Below are 6,737 nucleotides of genomic sequence, written 5' to 3'. Positions count from 1 at the left end.
GCGGTAAAACTAGTCAAGGTGTTATGGTCAAGTCAAACTTCTGAAGAGGCTACTTGGGAAGCCGAAGATGATATGAAAAATCGATATCCCGAACTTTTTCAGCAGGTACGCTTGAGTTTCGGGGACGAAACTCTTTAAGGGGGTAGAATGTGATACTAACTTTTTGTTGCATATTAGTAGCGAGATAACGTTAAAGTTCGAGGACGAACTTTCTTTTAAGGGAGAGTAGATGTAATATCCCAAATTTTTGTAACTATTTTATAAATTTATTTTGTTATAACAAATCAAATTTTTATGAAACTGTTTTATTTATTATATCAGATTTTATCTTTTTAAAATAATAAAAAAAAAATTCGTAATCAGATTTTTTTTTTAAATCAGATTTTTTTTTCGTTCAAAAAAAAGAAAGATGGAGAGAAAAGAAAATTCTGAAATTTTTTTAAATACTTATCTTTAGTAAAACCCTAGATTTACATACATATATATATCCCCATACACCCAAAAATTCTCACGTAATTCACTTTCTTCATCTCTTGGTAAGTTCTAAATTTCAGATCTAGAATCACCATTGTTGTGTTTCGAAGGTTTCAACCAGAAAAAAAATATTATATTAAAACCCGACACCGAGACTCCGACGACTTGACCGGAATCCGGCACGGGTCTTCTTCTTTTTCTTCTTCTTTCTTCTCTTTTCTTCTTTTCTCTCTTCCTTCTGGATTTCTGGTTTCTCGTCTGCGTCATGCGTGCAGTAGCAGTATTCAAAGGAAAAAAAAAGTGGAACTTTAGTTCCTTAATTTATGGAAATAATTTCAGGTTTTGGGTTTTTTAAAGAAAAAAAAAACAAAAACAAAATTAAGGAATTTTGTCATTATGCGGAATTTTGTCATTATGTATTACTGAGTGATGGATGTTGTCACAGAAAAGTTTTGAAATCTTTGTTCAAAATTGTGCACTGTCACGTTTCTTTATTCAATTCCTTTTCTTTTTCTTTTTTTTTCTTCTTTTCTTTTCAAGTTTCAACCTTGACATTATTAATTTTGTAACTTTGGTTAATTATTTTCGGGATATTATATTAAGTGACTAACTTGAGGTGATATTATTGTTGTAGACGGAAACTTCGTAGGAGGCGAATTTTAGTTGATATTGATATACTTGGGACGCGTTTGAGGTAATTCACAATGTCCATCAACAACTAGAATCCCGTTAGGAATTGTATGTGCTATGTGTAATATATGCGGTTATGTGATTCTATGTTTATGTTAGATGTATGTTATGTGACCAGAATCGTATAGTACTTTCTATGACTAAAATTATTATTATTATTACTATAGTACTATTATCCCTGCGTATACCTGCGTATAATATATATATGTATCTAATGGTATTGTTGTTATGAATTTGGATTTATAATGTACCTAATTATACTATCGTATTAAAATTATATTAATATTGATAATGTACTTAATGGGTATAACTAGTGTGTTAATGATGTAACGAACGGTATTATAAGTTGATATATATTGTGACTCTATGAGGCTCTAATGATGGATAAATTGGTTACTATGAATTATGGACGTTGATTATTATAATTTTATTAAGTGGTTAAGTTGTGAAAAGTATTTATTGAACTGAAGATGTTTCTGCTAATGTTAATGTGATGTTTGATGTGTCACAACTTTTAAAAATCTATTAATCACGTAAAGTGGGAATTGAGGGAATTATCCTGTGGATTTGGATCCTCCATAGGTGATGAACAGTACTTGATTTTATTATGTTACAACTCTTTATTGTCTTCCTCCTAATACTATTGGTGCGCATTGCGGATACCCATTAGATTAGTGAGGGGTGTGCATACTAGGGACGCTCTGCAAAACGATATTGGCCATTGCTCTTAATTTATTGGGTGACGACCCATGTTGAAGTAGGTGGTTACTGGGATTAGTCCCGGCCTACTGACGTTCAATTCCCCTCTAATAATTAAATTTGATGTTGTGTGAATCATATAAACTTGGAGTATTCAAATTGATTAAGTGTGTTATATACTTGTTTGTATTACGTTATACATGTCTGTTTTATGTTATACTTGTATACATTTTATTATATTTGTATGTATGCTATAAAAATCATTTTTTTAAATATAACTATTATTATTATTATTATTTTACGGGATGGAGCTGTAATTATTTAGCTTTCGCTAATTTTTGTGTTTTTGTTTTTCTTTGCTCTTTTCCTATTTATATTGTGCAGGTTGGTGAAAGGGACTACGTTGCAGGATTGAGTGAATTTATAGTTTTTAAGTTCACCTAGTTTAATAAACACTACAGTACTGTCATTTGAGATTGTTTAGTTTTGTTTTGGTATAAAGTAGAAACACTTAGTTTGGTTTATTTTGATACTTTGGTTGTGAGTAAAATTTTTATTTCTAATAATTAGCCTTGCATTTATTTTGAACAATAGATGCGGCGGTAACACCCTAAAGGTTTGGTCAGATATTTTAATGAAAAGTGAATATTTTATAAAGTTTTAGAACCAAAGTTTTGGGTGTTACACCCTCTCCCCCGCAGCCCCAAAAATTCAAAAATTCAAAAATTTGGGTTTAAGAACAGAGAACTGTCAGTTCAAAAATAGAGGAGAATGCGCGAATTGGGGCTACAAGGGAGGGAGGAGGAGGGGGATTGCGGGGCTATAGTGGAGGGCGATGGGGGCTGCGAAGGAGGGGGAGAGGTTGTGGGGATGCAGGGGAGGGGGATGTGGGGGTGGAGCTGCACGGGAGATTCGGAGGTAGGGTTACGGGGGAGGGAGGGGGCTTCGGGATGGGGTGGGGGAAGAGGGGTTGCGGGGGGTGTAGGAAGGGGGGTTGTGGGGGTGGGGGAAGTAGGCAAGGAGGGTTGTGGGGGTGGTGGAAGTAGGGGATGCGGGGGTGGTGGGGAGGGGGTTGCGGGTGTAGGGGTGGGGAAGGGGTCGTGGTTGGGTGGTTATGGTTAGTTAGGGGTTAAGGTTAGGGTTAGAGGAAACATTACGAATTAATGACTAATTGTGTTAGACTTCCTTTAGTTATGAGGGTAGTTTGATGTATTTTTTAAAACGTCGGATATATGGTAAATTTGGAAACTCGCAACGTTATATGGTGCAAAAAAAAAATTGTCAAAGGTATATGGTGAAATAACCGCAATTATTGTCTAAGTGATTTTTTGTATCTCAACTTGTTAATAATAATCTCACTAATTATTTGGCATTTTTTTCTTACACCATATAGTTTATTAAATTCTATTATTAGTTAAAATTGATTTTCTCCTTAATACCTTTCAAAAGTTAGAGTGACTAAGAATTTTATGTTATGGATTATTCACCTTATTTAAACTTATATAATGTGATTTGAATCTATTTTAATATCATTCAAACTTCTTTTCTTTTATTTGATATAAACTTATTACTCCTTTTGTTTATTTTTTTATAGGGACGTTGAAGAGATTTTTTTTAATAATTGGGATGTCTGACTATTTAAGTTGGCTTACCATTCTCTCAACTTTTGCTATTTTCTTAGCGCAAAAAAAAAATATCAAATTGGAAAAAGAACATTGAAGGTACTTTTTATTTTTCTTATGTAATTTGATTTGAGCTTATATTTTATGTTCAAATTTGAGTTAGTTTATTATTAACATTAGATTAACGAATTTTTAATGATTTGCAATTATTTGAACTTTTTTCATTATATGTTTGATTATATGTATGATCTCAACTTGTTTTATTGAATTGAAAATTATTTTTGAATTGAGATAATAGTAATGTCAGGAGTCTCAATTATTGCCTGATATTTTTAAAAGGTCCTAACTATCAATTAACCGTAAAGGTCTCAACTTTAGAAAGTATTGTTTTTTATCGGACTCTCTTGACCTGTGACTTGCTGAACAGGTTAAAAATCAGCAGGTAAGGCCCACTCTTCATCTCCTTCTTTATGACTACCATGATCATCCATATGATCAAAATTTTATGATTTTAACTTGAATTATGTGGGTTTGATGATTGAACAACTAAGACTTCAAAAAAATTTAAAATATAAACATTTTTTTAGTAAGTAAGATATATATCACTCCAAAACACATGAACAACCTATCTCCCAAAAGAGGGGATAAAACAACGATAAAACAACGTGGTCATAACATACCACTACTTACATATTAATTTGCAATCCAATCTCTATCTCTAGTGCTCCATAGTTGAGCTACAAAAATTACTCCTATGTTTAACCATACATTTGATTTCTTTACTTATACATTCAACTCAATGTACTTTTAAGTTCTAATAAGCCTCGTTCTTTACCCTCCAAACTTAATATACCACTCGTAAACACAAATTTTAACAATGGTCTGCAAAACATAGTCAAAATAAATGTAACAAAAGAGTCAAGTTTATTGATTTGAATTTGTGAATACATTCTCTAGTATTTTCTCCTCTGATTCGTTCTCCACTTGAATTTGATTAATTCATGAACTAATTTAATGAATTTGGAAACTATTGACTTGACTTTCTTGAATGAGGGTCGTTGAGGCTTGACCTCGTCCAAGGTAGAATTATAGAGTTGAATGACATATCGATGCTTGTTGTTCTTCTTCGATCTAGAAAAAGATTTGATGTTGATTTGTTGTTGCTCACGAGCAAATATGATCTTATTGAATAAGGGCGTTCCGGCTTGATCTCGTCCAAGGTTAATCTTGTTCATTCTTCCGGGAGAGTATTTGCTATAACTTGACTGGCAGAGAGAGTACTTGAGAGGTTTAGGTTGTGCCTTCTGTCTTTCTCCTTGATGTCTCTGGAGTTTGATTTCTTCTCCCCATGTAAAATGAAGTGGGGAGCTCCACTTATAGAGATTTCCTTGACCTAAGGTTTCCAACTATCTTGCTGATTGTGTCTTATTGACATAAACCCTGTTGATAGTCCAACTTTCAATTAATGGGACATTGATCCAAAAATAAACGATTTGATTAAAATAGGCTAATTTAATTAATAAGCCCAAATTAATTAATATTGATGACCATTTATTAGTAAAAGTCAACATTTGACCTAAACGAGTCAAATAATAATTATGTGGCATTTAACAAAATTGTCATGTCTACACCATTACAGCTAGTACAGTGTAAATATTTGTTTTATGATCTTGGTGTCTGAGTATGTTCTTGCCTTGATTCGTTCACTATTGCAAAGATCTTCTTCTCTGTATGATACCAAGCCATCTAAACTCAAACTCAAAATCAAAAAATAAGTGATTATGAGTTTCAATAGCACTGCCACACAAAAGGCAGAGGTTATATGTACAAACGTTGTACTGATACAACTTTTTTTTTTTTCAAAGTTTGTCTTGAATGCCTAACTAGCAATAAATCTATGCTTTGGTAGTGACATTCTATTCAAAAAAAACCATGAGCCCAGCTCACCTTGGGCAAATCACCATTTAGCTTCTCATAGGCTTTGCTAATGGAGCATTGATTATGAATGCTCCAAGTGCTCATACCAATATGTCGTAATTCATTCTTCACCTAGCATAGATACTTCATTACCAAACTTGCTCCTGCTGTGTGTGAAACTTTCACCAGTTTGCACCTTTAATGTATATAGCATGAACCCATTTAACCCAGATTAAAGTTCATCTTTTCCACATCCTATGTGCCAAACTAGTTTCCCCACAACAATTTTATTTCACAAATGAACATTCCTGAAGCCTAGACCTCCATATTTCTTCTTATTACAAACTTTAGTCCATTTCACATGACCAATTTTCCCTCCAATTGCATTACAACTCCAAAGAAAGTTCCTACACTTCATTAATCTTGTTCAAGACATCATTGGGTAAAATGAAGATCTAAGCTCAATAGCTATAAATGCTCAGCCGAACAGGATTAATTAATTAGGCTCTCCCAGTAAAAGACAAATTCCCAATGCTCCATAATGTTATATTTGTGGTCATTTTTCTCCACTAATATTTCACAATTAACGACATTTAAATTCTTGGTACTGGCAGGTATTCCAAGGTACCTTAAAGGCAAGCTCTCTCGAACAAATCCAATAATTGCTTAATTATGTTTGTTTTAGCTTCATCTATAGCTGAAAAATATAATGTTGATTTCCTGTTATTTGCCTGCAACCCTGAAGATTCAGTGAACAACTTCAACCGTTGCAACATAAGGTAGGCCTACTTTGCTTCATCTTTGCAAAAGAGAAGTAAATCATCTACAAAGAACATTTGATTTATCTTTAAAGTAGAGCAGCCCACTAAGGACTTAAATTCCTGCAACTCACTAATATAAGCTAAAACTCCGGTAAGATAGTCCATACAAAACACAACGATCAGGGGGACATGGGATCCCCCTGTCTTAAGCCTCTTTTTGCTTCAAAAAAGCCTTTAGTATTGCTATTGATGTGGAGAGTAAACTTCGGAGTTGTTATGCAAGCCATGATACATTTAATGAAATGACTACGAAAGTTCAAAGCTATCAACAACTCATGAATGAATTGTCATTCAACAGAATCATATGCTTTCCTAAAATCCACCTTCACGAGAAGCCCTTTCACCTGACTTTTATTGCTTCTAAATCTTTTTACTAGATTATGGCATAACAATATATTGTTGATTATGCTTCTCCTATTTATGAAGGCTCCTGTGTCTGAAACCAAGTCAAGAAGAATCTTGCCAAACTTTGTACAAATCAGCTTTGTGATAGTTTTGTAAATCACATAACAAC

The sequence above is a fragment of the Beta vulgaris genome, chromosome 7, assembly GCF_026745355.1.
Source record: "Beta vulgaris subsp. vulgaris cultivar EL10 chromosome 7, EL10.2, whole genome shotgun sequence".
Taxonomy (NCBI): Eukaryota; Viridiplantae; Streptophyta; class Magnoliopsida; order Caryophyllales; family Amaranthaceae; genus Beta; species Beta vulgaris.
This window is presented reverse-complemented; position numbering follows the sequence as displayed.